Source organism: Lissotriton vulgaris, chromosome 4_1, assembly GCF_964263255.1.
Source record: "Lissotriton vulgaris chromosome 4_1, aLisVul1.2, whole genome shotgun sequence".
NCBI lineage: Eukaryota > Metazoa > Chordata > Amphibia > Caudata > Salamandridae > Lissotriton > Lissotriton vulgaris.
Window position 1 is genome coordinate 1,593,882,934 of NC_141691.1, and position 15,851 is coordinate 1,593,898,784.

A 15,851-nucleotide genomic window follows, 5' to 3' on the forward strand; every position below is an offset into this window, starting at 1 on the left:
TCAAAGCCGACACAAATTCCTCTACAGACTCATCTTTCTTGTGTTCACAAAGGCCAAAATGATATCTTTCCATGATTGTGCTCAGACGCAGAAGGTAATGACAATCTAACTGAAGCATGCATATTTCATGTTCATTTAAATTTCTCTGATCTGCGATACTAAGCTATGTAAGGACTCAAGCACCTCTTGTCCCTCACCCCCTAAACAATGTAACAACAATGAATGTTTACGCTCCGCACTTAAGTTTGTTCCGCAGACTCTTGTATATTTTACAAAAATCTTTTTCCATTTTTGGCATTTTATGCTAGGTTCACCTGAACTCGTCAAAAAAATGGAGGTTGTGTCACATTCTGCATTTTCTTTTTTAACGATTAAAATACTTTGTGTTGATACTATATGATTTGCTAAACACTATTGTTATCAATCCTCATATAATTTTATATATGGTGTTACTATTCCATACACATAATTCAAAAAAATTAAAGTTAATAATAGAATCACTATAGAATATCTTTTTAAATAACTGAATATATAATTTTTCTTCTCTTCTTTCTTTTTTTTAGATGGTAAAGACTCCAATTTTAAGTTTGACTTCTGTTCACAAACTATTGTTGATCCAAAGAGCTAGCATTTTCTTAAATTGAAGAGCGAGTACTTCTAAGATCGTTGCAATCTTCTCTGTTGCAAGTTTAATCTAAAATTAGCCCAACTCAAAATATAGACAAAGTTACCGTCTTAATTTCCACTTTGTGCCGAGCAGGATGACACCCGTAGATTAATGCTGTGTGTGTCAGCTCAATAATTCGGAGATGACACGCGTTGATTAATGCTGTGTGTGTCAGCGCAATAAATTGTTGGCAAAAGGAAATGTGGATATCATCGCTTCAATTAAATCCCTAATCCAAGATGGATGCTTTTGAAGCGTGAAAGGACGTGCTGGCGTTAATTTGCAGTCTAGAAACTGACGAAGCCTTGTTAAGAATGCCCTTTATACGCTTTGTTCTTCGTTACACTGCCTCAATCGCTGAGTCTCAGGAGGATTCTACTGCATCATCATTAAGAAAAGGGAGAAGACGAGTAAACACCTCTAACACCAGCAATTCTCCCTTAGCAAGAACACCGGTGCAGATGCGGTACAGTGTAAAAGACTCTCGATGACATCACTTGAACTCAAATCTGATTCAGAACAAGCCCGCTCCCTTCCCTCTGATCTCCTCCCCTTTAAAACTTCTCAAATAATATTAATGGAAGTTTAATACTGCCACTGGAGAAGAATTCTTCCTGTATTTCCTTAAATGCCGCCGCTGGAGGAGTAGAGTAATCAGAGAAACGAACTTCAGTAATCCGGATGTTGAGGTGATAAGAAGCAGGTTATTTTTCTTCCTCGATCGTTGTCAATAAATTGTGGTGTTTTCACCAGTAAAAAATACTCAAAGAAAGGTAAGTCGTGATCCACAAAGGATTTATTCACCTCATCCATCAACTGTGAGAGTCCCAACTGCCAGAAAAGGAATCTGGAGTGAGCCTTCACACATCATGAATACTAACATTCTACATGGAACCACAAGGTTGAAAGGTTCTAGTTAATGTTAGAAACAAAGGAACAAATGTAATAAATATATAATTAATGCAATTTCACACCCTCCTCCACCCGCAGGTTTACCTGCGCCTCATCCCTGGTGGTCCTGTGGACCTCTGTTTCCTTTCTCTCGCTCCGGTTTCTGCTCCATTTCCACTCGTTTTCACCCTTTTTTTTCTCTTTTTTGCACTTTTCTGTTTTTTTGCTTTATTCCAATTTCATTTCCTTTTATTCCTCCTTATTCCCCTTTTCCTGACGAGCCCACAGACCTGATGCAAAAGCCTTCACTTCAAGATACTGGCCAGCCCTACCACCACCCTCTGAGGAACCCTCATCTGTGTTAATGCCTTAACTAAATTGATGAGACGCCTATCCGTGTTCTAGGAGGCTGCTAGTACCTATTATGTATTGATTGAATGATCGTTTTTGTACAAATTGTTGAAACCTTGTTTTTATGTCACAAACAGTTTAACCTTGATATATAGGTTTCACCTTCACTTGGGGCACCATGCACTGAATTCAACATAATGTGATTACATTATATAAACTACTTTGATTTCATAGAAAACTCGTGGTATATGCCTTTTCTCTCTCTGACATCTCCTTACCTCCGATGATTGCGATTGTGCTGCTTTGTATCATTTATTAATTGTTGATTGCCCACAGGAACCATTGTTTTCTGTTATAAAGTAGTGCAGCGTGCTGCTCTTGAGAAGCTCGCTTTATGGACTGCGATAAACTTTACATTGAGAACTTTTTGTTCAACACCTCACTCAACCATAGGTGAAAGCCCTGCGACATTGATGTTCAGGACTGCTATAACAACCAAGATACCTCAGTGGACCAGTCAAAGAGAGAAAGACAAAAACGTAACTTGTGAAAAGGACTTGGTTTATAAACAAAAGACAAAAGATAAAAGCTGTTGCTGACAAGAGACAGCATGCGAAGAACACCGTCTTTAAGAGAGGAGATCAATTGTTCAAACACCAGAGACGGAAAATGAAAATCTAATGCTCCATTTGATGCAGAACCTTTTCAAGTGGTGTCTCCCAAGGGACACGTGGTGACTGCCCAGTGCCCTGGCATGTCTATTACTAGAGACTCGTCGCACTTTCAGCATTTAACTTCTCATTCATTAGATATACCTGTTGGAGGAGAGACTGGTTCTGAAGCACGCACCGGTGACTGCTGTTGCCTCTCCACCATCAATTTTGGGCAGTGATGGTGGCAGTTCTCAGTTTCCAATGACAAGATTAAGTTGAACAGATAAAGCACAAAAAAGACTGATTGAAGAGATATAAGTATGTGTATTTGTATGTGTGAATATATATTTTTTCATCTTCAATCAGTCAAACCGAAGAACAGACGAGCACTCCAGGTAGCGTGTAAATATAGATGGTTATTTCAGAAGATTCTAATGGACTGACACATTTCAGCAAAAGCCTTTCTCAAAGTGCATGTGCCTCACTACCTCGGGAATATAAGTATGCTCGTCACCATAAACCTGCAGGAGATGCTATTGCACGTATCTTCCCCTTTGAATCATATTAAAAACAATTTATCGTGAGAATTCATCATTGTAAACCCATTTAAAAACAAACAGATTCAATCTGGGACATATCATAGGATCTCAAACAATTAACTCATCATATAAGTAATTAATTGTGCAAACAATTCACAATGAATGAACACCATATAACAGTTTATGTTTCACTAATGTCCCTTGTGCATGATCCACGCACCTCATTTACACGGATTCCCCGGACGAAATGCGTCATGCTGCTGCCTCTTTTGGAATAAAGCACTTTTTTTCATCCTTCGCTGTGGTCTGTACCTGTTTGTGCTGGTGTTCGTTTGGATCCGTGTACTGCAGGACTGTGGACTTCGATATATATATATTTATATAATATTTTGATTTTTTATTTAACAAAGGGGGAGATGTATTGTCCTGCAAGTTAGCAATGACTGAACTCTTTTGCCTCCTAATAGACTCCGTAGAGCTGAGACGTAAGAGCTAGAGCCCAATGTATTGAAGGCTGTTTTAGAATGTTGAGTTTGCAGTTACACGCAGAAGAATAAAGACGTTATACTAAGCTCTGTGTGTGGTGTAGTAGTCATTGGTAAGTACCCAGGCTGGGGAGGACACTACAACAACTATACTACAATATTAATCCTACTACTCTAAGAGATAATTAGTTTGTTTTAAGTGCAAGATCATTCATTCATTGGTTATGGTCATATGCATCATTAAAATTACCAATTTGCATAAATAATTTGTCACCCGAAATTGCACATCGGAAAACTACTTTATTAACCTCCTCCCTCAGGTTATTTTTTAATAAACACTAAAACATCATTAATAAACTTTATTAAGCAGCCACTAGTTTATTGTTTAGACCTACATCTTTTTAGACAATCGTACACTCTTCTCCAATTGTTCATACATCCGGTCTTTGACATCATCCAATTCCACATCTGTGGATCTTTTCCTTTTTCTCTGTTTATTAAAGCTCTTAGGGCCAGATGTAGGTAGGCAAATACCGGTCGGTAACAGCCGAAATTCGGTAATATCAGCCGTTACCTACCGGTATTTGGAAAATGAGATGTAGGGCCACCTAAAATATAGATTCGGTAATTTTACCGAATCGGTAATTTTACTGATTTGGTAAAATTACAGAATGTACACCCTTCAATGTTTCCCCCAATTACGGAATCGGTATTTACTGATTCGGTAATTGACATTCATTCGCACTGCCACTAGAGTCCACTACCAACTACAAGTTCCAGGAAGCAGCATATATATATATATATATAGGAAAGTAGGATCTGTTTCCATGGTTACCCCCACTTTTTGCTGGTGTTATACTGTTTTCTGATTAGTCTGCTGGGATCCTGCTAATCAGGACCCCAGTCACCATGCTCTCTCCCTAAATATGACAATGGGAAGTACGTTGGTACCTTCCCAATTGGCTACTGGTGCACCCTTCTAAGACCCTAGTATATGGTACTAAGGTACCCAGGGCATAGGTACACCAGGGTTCTCCCATGGGATGCTGCATGCTTTATGCCACCCATGAGAGATCAATCCAACTGTGACTACAAACCTATCATTGCAGCCTGTGTGAGTTGGTGCTAGCACCACTTACTACAGATATGAGTATCCTTATTGTCTGAGGTCACTGCACTTAAAGCCTATAAGTCACCCCTAAGGCAGGCCTTTTAATCCCAAAGGCAGGGTGCTAGGTTATAAGTGTGAGGGTGCCCTTCATGAGCAGGACAACCCCTAAAAACCCCAGAGTCGATTCTCCAGTCTTTGTAAGTGTGGTGAGACATTTAATATATATAGTATATCAAGCCAATTACGAGCTGTCTAACTATATATTGGCAATTAATTCCACACATGATAAACTTATTCGAAGAGATGGCTAATGTGGGCAGGATGCCACCATCTATGAGAGAAGCTACGTTGTTTACCTTACTTAAGCCTAGGAAGCCTTCAGAACATTGCTCATCATACAGACCCCTGTCATTGCTTAATACAGATACATAATTGTTTGCAAAAGTATTGGTGAACAGATTAACGTCCCTCTTACCTAAATTAGTGGGGCCAGAACAGATAGTGTTTGTTCAGGGGCGTTCGCTAACCAGTAATTTGTGCTTCTGATTCTGAACCATTGGTCGAATTGACCCTCAGGTAAAAGCAGCTGCACTATTTATAGACATCGAGAAAGCATTTGATTCGGTAGAATGGGGATTTTTATATGCAGTCCTAAGGAGGGTAGGCGTGTGCAACGTCTTTCTGAAATAAGTGTAGGGTCTGTATGCACTGCCTGTAGCACAGGTTAGGATTAATGGCGCTCTATCGTGACGAATAGAGATAACAAGGGAGACAAGGCAGGGATGCCTACTCTCTCCCCTACTGTATTTCTTTGGTGGGGGAGCCACTCGCATGTGCGATGCGCGAGTACCATGCATATCGCCGCATTCGCTCTTTACACTATAATCTCACCATTTCAGCATATGCAGGCGATACTTTACTATATATACGTAATCCAGAACAGAACCTTGAGGCCTATTAGGATGGCGGACAGACCTGCGTCCGTCCGCCACCCCGAGGTGGAGGGACCATCCGCAGGGGCAGTGGCGGTCTCTCTATACCAATTAGGATATGACCGCCACCCTGGCGGTCACATCCCGTATCTTTAACCTTGCGGCATGTGCTGCTTCAAGCAGCACCCGCCGCAAGGTTAAAAATGCATGCTTTGCATTTACATGCACAAAGCGGCAGGCACCGCGTGGTGCCTGCCGCTTTGTGCATGTAAATGCAGGGGGGTACCTACACCCCCGACACCCTGGGGGCCCGCAACGGGCCCCCAAACACAAAAGACCACATGCTTTTCCACGGCTGAAAAAGCCGCTGTGGAAAAGCATGTTTCAGCCTGCATCCTAATATGGCTGGCGGTGTCTTGCAGACACCGCCACCATATTTGTCTGCATACACCGCGGATTAGCGGCGGAGGGACTTGCCGTCCGCCGCTGATCCCACCGCCATCCTAATGTGGCGGTGGGTGTTTCCAATGTCCGCGGCGGTGAATCTGCATCCTCCAGTCCGGCGGTGGCTTCCGCCGGCCCGGAGGATGTGGATTCACCGCCATCCTAATCGGCCCCCTTGTTCCTATGCTACAGGAAGTGGAGAGATTCGGTCGGCATTCAGGACTGGACATTAATTGGCATAAGTCACTAATTTTCCCGTTAACAGCTGCCACCACGCCAATACAGACCACATACCCCTTGGAGTGGATTACAGACCCTGTTAGATACTTGTGCAAAAAAATACATACTGACCTGGAGGTTGTGTTGCCTGAGAACTATGGATGTGTGATACAAAGATTAACTGAGGTCATTGTAAAATGCATTAAACTACCGTTGTCATTGGTGGGACGTATAGCACTAGCGAAGATGGTGGTGCTTCCTCAGTTTTTATTTCTCTTTGCAAACATCCCCATTGGTTTTTCCAAGTCCTTTTTCCACAGTCTGCGTGCGTTGTTGACCCGCCTTGTCTGGGCTGGTAAGCAACCCGAGTGAAATGGGGAAATCTAACAAAACCATGTTCGTAAGGTGGACTGAACGCCCCCGATAAGGTAAGATACTACAGAGCTGCACAGACATTGCATGCGTTTGGTTGGATACATGGTCTCCCTAACTTACCGCATCTTTGTATAGAACATAATATAGAATCCCCGTACCACTGCTAAAATTGTTAACCGGTGGCTCGCTAAATAAACCGTGCATAATCAACCCAGTTAATTGTACTGGATCTTAATTACTCAAGATAGCGAACAAGCAACAGCTAAAGACAATATACCCTCCCAAGCTGCCCTTAAATTGGTGTGATTGGTTCTCACTCAGTAATTACCGGGCTGTGATGCTAACCCTTCATAAACTGAAAATAACACTTATGAGAGACCTGTTTTAAGATTGAATAGTTAGAACATGGGAACAGGTGGCCCCGCCTGCCGGAGGGTAACTGCATTAGACATGTTTCAGTATCAGAGGGTCCGGGCACTTTGCGTTCGTTATTAGGCCCAGACATGCATGAACCATTGGAAATGAAGCCTCTGACATATTTGCTACAGTCGATCTCTCCACAACACGGCATCACAATAATTTACGTACTGTTCAAAGAGCAGTGCATACAGGTAAAACAGAAATTTTATTTTAGAATGGGAGGAAGAACTGATAATAGAAACTATAATTGCACAGTGGTCCCACTGTTTCAGTAATATCGAGTCAATTTTGCAAAATGGTCGACATAGACTGCTTCATTTCAAATATCTACATAGAACCTATTACACACCAGCGAGGCTATATAAATATGGGTTGCAGGAGGATGATAGATGTCAGAGATGTGCAGCAATGATTGCCAACTTTACACACCTGGCCTGGGAGTGCCCTAGTATTCGCTGTATTGACCAAAATGCTGTATCTTGTCATACCAGAGTCGCTGCTGGTTGCTCTGTTAGGGTTTGAGAAAAATATTCAGTGTAAGCTGGCCTCCATTGGTTTTCTGCTGGCTAAACGCAGAGTTGGAATGAGGTGGATGCGGGACCCTTTGCCTACTATAATAGATGGCACACTGACCTGGCATACTATTCTACGCAATCTGAAAATTATAATGCATTGATGCCTGTTAAATGTCAACCTAAAGATATTTGGGAACAATACCGACAGTATCTATTGGTTAAAGCTGCAGAAGACGCTGAGCCAAGCTTGAGCACGGGAAGGTAGAACAATAGGTTTCCTGTCACAGGGAGGTGTGACCACCTCCCCAGACAGGACTCAGTGTATTGGGCTTTGGTGGGGGCGCTTGCCAGTGCCACCAGACTACTTTGAAGGGTGCAGTTGGTACCCTCCTTGCATACTCAAGTTGGAACCAGTTCAGGAAGCCCTTGGCTCAGGCGCGAAACTGGGAAAAGGACATGTGAATATCTTCCCACCCCGTCCGGCGCCTTCTCTGGGAGGGACCCTTGAATGATCCCAACCCTTTCCATAGGATACTTAAGGGTTTACCTGTGGGTGGCTCTTCAGATTTGTTGTGAGACAAGATTCAAACCTGAAACCACTTCAACTTCTACCGTCTGGGCACTTTGGATTTTGTCTAGGAAACAAGACTGCACCAAGGAAGACTCCTGCTGCTCCTGGTCTCGTCGTCCTCCAATCTTCTGTGTCATCTGTGCCTGTGCTTCATCCAGGTTACTTCCCACGCCTGTGGGCATCCAAGACACCTGAAGCAATCTCCCATGGAGTGAAGGAGTCACTCCCCTGCATCATGCAAGCACCGCAATGAAGCTGACAAGTATGCTGCTCCTGACGTCCTACAGACTCCGAAAGGCTCAGCAACAAAGGTGGAGGTTCTACAACTCCCTCAAGGCCTAAACTGTCCTGTCAGCAAGTTTATGGTGATTATCCCTCGTCGGAACTGCAGGAACAGAATCCTTGTGCATCGCGTCGGCATGCTGTTGCCAAGTCTTGTTGATTCTGTCCTCCAGAGATCTTCGGGCTACAAGAAGCTCTAGCCTCCAGCATCTCTTCCTACCAAGATCTTTGTCCTTATCGCATCCTCTGCACTGTGAGCCTGCATGCATCTTTGGTGATCTGCTCGAGGTCCTCCTGCGACTTCTGTGCCTTCGGCTGTGGGTACCCTTGAGGGTCTTCTTTGACCTTGCTGGTCCCAACATTGCACCTTCTTCTTTTACCACACCTGTTGCTGCTGCCAAGGCTTGGTGGTGCGCACACCGGACACCGACCCCCTGGTCCATTACTTACGACGTGAGTCAGTTGGTGAACAGCTCTTAGTCTTCCACTGTGTTGCCTGCTCCTCAGTTGCAGCAACTAGGTCACCATCATCACTCCTGTATCTTCCATCATCGGTGGTCATTGGTCTTCCGTGGTAACTTTTGAGTAGCATAGACTCTGTCGCCTCTGCTTGCAGGTACTCCTCTTCAAGAATCCATCCTTGGAATCCACCGGACTCTTTCACCTTCACCAGCAGCATCCTTTCTGAAGTCCTCCATTGTGGTATACGGCGGTTTCCGATGTCACTTCACACCTATGCACCCAACTTCCTTGGTGTAGGTTTCCTGGTTCCTATGGTATCCATAGGTGGAGTGACTCCCCAACCTTCTGTCGTCCACGGGGTTTCTCAGGGTCCACTGGGGAGGGCCCTTATTGAAAACTGCAAACGGGACGTTCCCATTGACTTGCATTGAGTACGCTGCTGTGTTTCCACTCTGCAAACAGCCTCCTTGGGGTTCCTGGGTACTTAACTTGGTTGGCTACTTGTATCTCCAGCTCTTCTGAGTCTTCTAGTCTAAGTCTAGACTTCGGTCGCAGCTCACATTCCACTTCTCTAGTATATGGTGTGGTCTCCCACTGGAGACCACTGTGTATTTGCGCTTACTTGCCTGTTTTACATTTGAAATGTTGTGTGTATTGTGTTTATATCTCCGGTAGGATATATACCATTGTGTTAGTGTGTATAATAAATATACTTATTTTTATAACTACACTGTGTGATTCTTTTTTGTTTAAACTACAGTAGATGATTAGCTCTGGCAAAACAAACTAACACTCCTTCTGGACTGAGCCAGACCACTAAAATCACCATAAGGGTGGCCTGGATTAGTGCAGGGTGCTTCACTTAAATAAGTGTGCACCATATACTAAGACAGAGATAAATATATTTATCTGTGTATATATATATGTATATATATATATATATATGTGTGTGTGTGTAGGTAGTTATAGTTAGGACCTAGTTACCATAGGAAAATCGCAACATTCTATTCCCAATAACTTTGGCACAAATTGACGAATCTTCGCGAATTTTTCAAAACTTTTGGCCCGTTCCGGTCAGCTCCTACCTTGAACATTTCGGGGTGATTCGGCAAGCAGGGGCCAAAAAAAAGGGGGGTCCTAAAACGTGCTTTCTTAATGCAATTTTCCATAGAAATAATTTAGACACGGCAACAGACCGAACTGCTGAACGGAATTTCACAAAATTTGGCATAAAGGTAGCCCTTGTTTCAGAAAGAGCCCTTTTTGTTAAATTGTGTAAATCCGTTCAGTAGTTTTTAAAATATTAATGGAAAAAGAAATATATATATCTGGGCGGAGCCTAACCACAAATCTCATTGTGAGAAATGATTGGCTGTCAGCACTTTATCCAAGAAGTGTTGGATGCCATCTTGGGACCAATATACATGATAGCACTGATGTGTTTTATCTAGGAACCCGATTCAATATTGTGACTTTATGCCCCTATACGGCTATAATCAATAATATCCCTATAATGGCATAATAATCAGATCCAAATTTCAGTAAATCGCCCTTGCAGTCCAAGGCACGGCAAAAGCTACTTCCTTGGATTCCTAGAGAGCAAACCGAGTTCTTTCGACACACCAAACCTCCAGCAACCTGGGAAAGCCCCGCTTGCTTTGTTTTGGTTTGTAATAGAACTGTAAGAACGGACAGTTCTTAATGACATCTTTATTGACGTCTTATGACCAAACCTTACGTCAAACTCGGCACCTTTCAGGTATAAATATACCAACGTTGCCTTAAGCAAACACACGGTGGTGATTCTGGAGCAGAGCAGCTAATCTACTTTCCGAGAGCCCAGCAGAAGCGAGAAGCCCACGGACGCTGCCCCTCCTCTTTGACGTGCTGAGAAAGACGCTGTCTTTTCTCCTGCCGAGAAAATCCAGCTCCGGCGTTTCCAGCCTACCCTTGCGGGTGACTGGGATATCGAGTTCTGAGAGAGAGATACCAGACCTCCTGCATTCTATTCCCAAGGTACAGTGCTGACTAAACCCTTAGAGAGAATTCTTGAACAGATCCTTGGCAACAAACCTACTTAACTTAAACTGCTACTTACTTACTCCTTCCCATTGAAAAACTTGAGAGATTACCATTGACAATGTCATAAAGACCTGTCATTGAATGGATAATACACGGAATTATCACAATTCCGATAACAACTTTCCAATTTAAAAAATGCCAAGAGTATATACCAGCAGGCCAGTATGAAAGGTTGGGTAAAGGGTACATTAATCATGGAAATTACCTTATACACACACATGTTATAGTGACAAAAACCAGAATGTATTTCTTAGTGGTAATAATTGTAAACAATCACTAAGCGGTATACTTCTGTGCCAAGGTATTAATTTACATAGGGCCTGTGAAGGGACATCAAATAACCTTTCATGCCACCAGCACGGTACACCTGCAACACAGATAGAGCCATTCTTTAGACAACTTTCTAACGGGAGTTATGTTCTAATAATGGACCACAGCTGTTGTGGCATGGTGCCAGGGAAAGCATATCTCATAAGCGTTAGTTCCATGGTCACTTGCTGTATGCAAGCAATGTATCCAAACGGCCCTGGAGACTCAGAGGCGACGATTTGGCCTCCGTTGAATATCTCTTCTATACGAATTGATACTTTAAGCAGAATGAAGTCTGTGCTTTTACAGACAACAGTGCCCATCACGTCATCAAAAGAAACGTATGATCTTCAAGTTGCAAGGACAACGGCAGAGATACATACACTTTTATCAACTAATTGCCCGGTGCATTTCGTGGAAATGCTAAGCCAAATCCTAAATATGTCAGATGCCAGTGGTATCGCAAATGTATTTAAGACAATTTTTTCGGGACTGTTAACACCCTTCGAAGCAGTCCTGGGCATCTTTCCCAATTTTGTCCATTCGGTCTTTGGCGGCCTACCTCTACTTTTGGGACTCGTGGCAGGAATCTTATTTTTGACCCTTCTGCTCCGATATGGCAAGCCAAAACACAGACATGACTCCGGCAACAATGTAAGAAACGATCCTAGCAATACGCTACCGGGACCGCATAACTTAAGTCCTTGGATTAGCCCGGCTAAGAGATCTGAATATGACCTGGTTTCTTTCATTCAGACCTATATGGCAGAACTGCATCTTACCTGTGCTTCGATGTATGCTATGCGGAGAAGAATGCGTGTTAGACACTTGTCTTACACTACAATCAGCAGTGCCAATGGATGTCGATACTTTGCTAAGTCCAGTAACGGCTCATGCATCGTGTTGTCCCCAGCGGTTACCAATCTTGATGACGGCATTCGTTGAGACTTCTGCACTACGATTAGGTGGTGGCAGTGAAGCAAGAAATGAGAGCAACATCACCCAGGTACGACCTTCTGTGAGCATTGCTGATCCCGAAATCGATGATAGCAATCATTCTCACGACTGCCCAGTTACAGCATTTTCAACCATGGTCGAACTATCTCCTGAAGCTGTAGACTGTTTTTTTGCGCATCTATCTGAAGTCATGTTCTCCCCTGAATCAAAAGAATGACTTTTAAGCCAACCAGCACTCGGCGTTCCCATGAACTCTGAATTCGGCCGTCAGCTTTGAAAAACAAAAGCTACTGAAAACATTTGGAACTATTTTTTCCCCTGAAAACAAAATTATTTTTTCCAAATTCCAAAATATTTACCTTTTTTTGGCACACGTACTCTGCTTACAGTAGAACTATTCATAAAGAACAGAGCTTCTATTTTTAGCAAATCTAGAGACAATATGTTACCGCAGCCTCTAACACTCTCACAAGCAATTTCATTTATATGTGATGAAATAGTCTCGGCCTTCTTTTCTGTAATTAAGAGACATTTCATGTGTATTTTTCGCAAATCCTTCAGCTAAAGATATGGAATTTTTTGAATGATTACACTGCTTAAAAACGTACAGTACCTATAACATTCAGTGTATTTCGCATACACCATTTCGAATGCAAAATGTATTTTGGGGTGGGTTGGAATACACATGCATCTTTATTGCTTAGTTTTTAGTAATTGATGGACATAAAACCGTGGAGTGGGTGATGTGTTTTATCTAGTAACCCGATTCAATATTGTGACTTTATGCCCCTATACGGCTATAATCAATAATATCCCTATAATGGCATAATAATCAGATCCATATTTCAGTAAATCGCCCTTGCAGTCCAAGGCACGGCAAAAGCTACATCCTTGGATTCCTAGAGATCACACCGAGTTCTTTCGACACACCAAACCTCCAGCAACCTGGGAAAGCCCCGCTTGCTTTGTTTTGATTTGTAATAGAACTCCTGCGAGCACTGTAAGAACGGCCAGTTCTTAGTGACATCTTTATTGACGTCTTCTGTCCAAACCTTACATCAAACTCAGCACCTTTCTGGTATAAATATACCAACGTTGCCTTAAGCAAACACACAGTGGTGATTCTGGAGCAGAGCAGCTAATCTACTTTCCGAGAGCCCAGCAGAAGCGAGAAGCCCACGGACGCTGCCCCTCCTCTTTGACGCACTGAGAAAAACGCTGTCTTTTCTCCTGTCAAGAAAATCCAACTCCGGCGTTTCCAGCCTACCCTTGCGGGTGACTGGGATATCGAGTCCTGAGAGAGAGATACCAGACCTCCTACATTCTATTCCCAAGGTACAGTGCTGACTAAACCCTTAGAGAGAATTCTTGAACAGATCCTTGGCAACATACCTACTTAATTTAAACTGCTACTTACTTACTCCTTCCCACGTATTAGGCTTAGGTCAGGTACACCGGGGTAGGCGTAGTTTAGAAGCACCAGTTGAGCACGTTAGCCTATGTATATATGTATATATATTTTATCCATTTTAAAGTGTCTTATGGCTAAGAAACCATATCAATGCTTTTACAGTATTATTTCATAATACTCCTTTTACTGTACGTACTTTACTTTACAATAAGTATTGCAATTGTGGCAATTAATTTCTCTTGCATGAGAAGGAAGACTGCTCAATAAATAATACCTTTTATTGAAAACGCCCGTCTCTCTATTCTCTGCACCCTGGTGAAATTAAATATGCACATCTGACTGAGTGAAATAGCTGTCTATTGTTTCACACAACTCTAGAGATTGACTCTTATTCTAAGGGAGCAAAGTTGTCATGTTTATGCGGTTGTCGGAAGCTGAATCCCTTCTTGTCTGAGCCAGGGAAGCTGAACCCTTCCTATTCATTCAAGAAAGTTTCCAGTGACCTCTGAGCTAGATGGCGCAAACCTAAATTAAGTCTAACATAGTCAGTAGAGACCTAGAAGACCTCAGTCCTATGTCTACACTGCTGTTTATGTTATTCCAATGCGCAGGGCCTATAGGGAAAATAGGAACTACACTACAGCACCTCATTAAAAAGCATTGCAGTTAATAGGTTTTGAGACTATAGTTACATTATAAATCATTTGTTGATGGTACCATACTAATTTTAGGAACTATGGTATGTTCTAAGGTGATTTTACCATGTGAAGAAGCCTTCTGCTGGGATATCATGAATCATGTTTGAGAGAAAACTATTTTCTCATGCTTTTTCAACAGGGGTTTGGAAGGTGATCTATAAGCTAAACTGAGAGCATATTTTCTGTAAATTCACATTGTTTCTCAGGCATGTGAGAAGGAAGTCTGACATTCTCAGTAAAATATGTACATCCAACAAGGGAAGAGACTGTCAGTTGATCCCTTTGTGTTCTACTACAGCTTCCCAGAGTGTTCTAAAGAACAACTAGAGCACTAACAGTCCTACTTATGACAAACGTATTGCAAACCTGAAGCAATCTTGATTGGAATAAAGTGGTAACTCTTAAAACATTTAATTTAAAAAGGAACACAATGAGGGGGTTCATTTTGCCATAGAAAGTATGATTAGTGCTGCAGAAAGAAGGATTAGGGCACATTTTGAGTGACTTCTCAAATCCTTTTCTATTTCATTAAAACATTCTGACATACAGACTGAAACATGCACTTTCAGTAACAGCAGCAGACTTCTCTGGTGAACAGTAGCTTTACTACAGTGATCTAATAAGCAACTAGAGTGGTAACATTCTGAATTTATGGCAAATGTGTGACACATCTTAATGCCTTCTTGATGGAATCAAAGTAAAAAACTGAAAGTATTTCCTACTGAGCAGACTGCAGTAAATGAGGAAATTAGGAAACTTCATAGCAAATAAATCTCCCAAGATGGCCACCAGAGACAAAAGAGCCCAAATGTAGCACAAATATCACCCAGATGTAGCTCAATTACAGAAGTGTGCAAAACACTTTTTATTTTTTTGTGTTTTTGCAGTTTTATATAGTGCAGACTTGTCAGGTATTGCAGTGTTTTACACGAGCATTGGTTACATCACACAAGAACAAATTCATTTTGGTTGTAGACATGGGGAGATTAAGTGATTTGACCAGAATCACAGAATGTTGAGCTGAAGCAGAAACCCCAACCTGTTTCCCCAGTTGCAAAGTCTGCAGCTCTGGAAGGAACACCACATCCTCTCCCCTAAGTGCAACATTTATTCAAGTGGTCAACTGGATAAAAAAAATAAAGATAACAAATAATTTAAAAGTGCTTTGTCGCTATTTGAAAACACAGAAAATATGTCCTCATTTTAGTTTTTTAGAGCACTAACCATACTTTTTATGCAAATAAGACCCTCTCCTATATGTAATTTCTGAAGGAAATGCTCATGGTATTACAGTTTTGATTACATCAAGATGACGTCAAGCGTTCCACACTTTTGTAATAAATATAGAAGGTTAGTAATCTACTTGTTCATTAGGATACTGTTGCGAGGCAGAGGCCAGGAGCACAGACTCTGAAAATTGAAGGCTGGTAGGATGGCGCAGGGGCAACAATTTGACCACACTGGGCAGGCAGGAAGG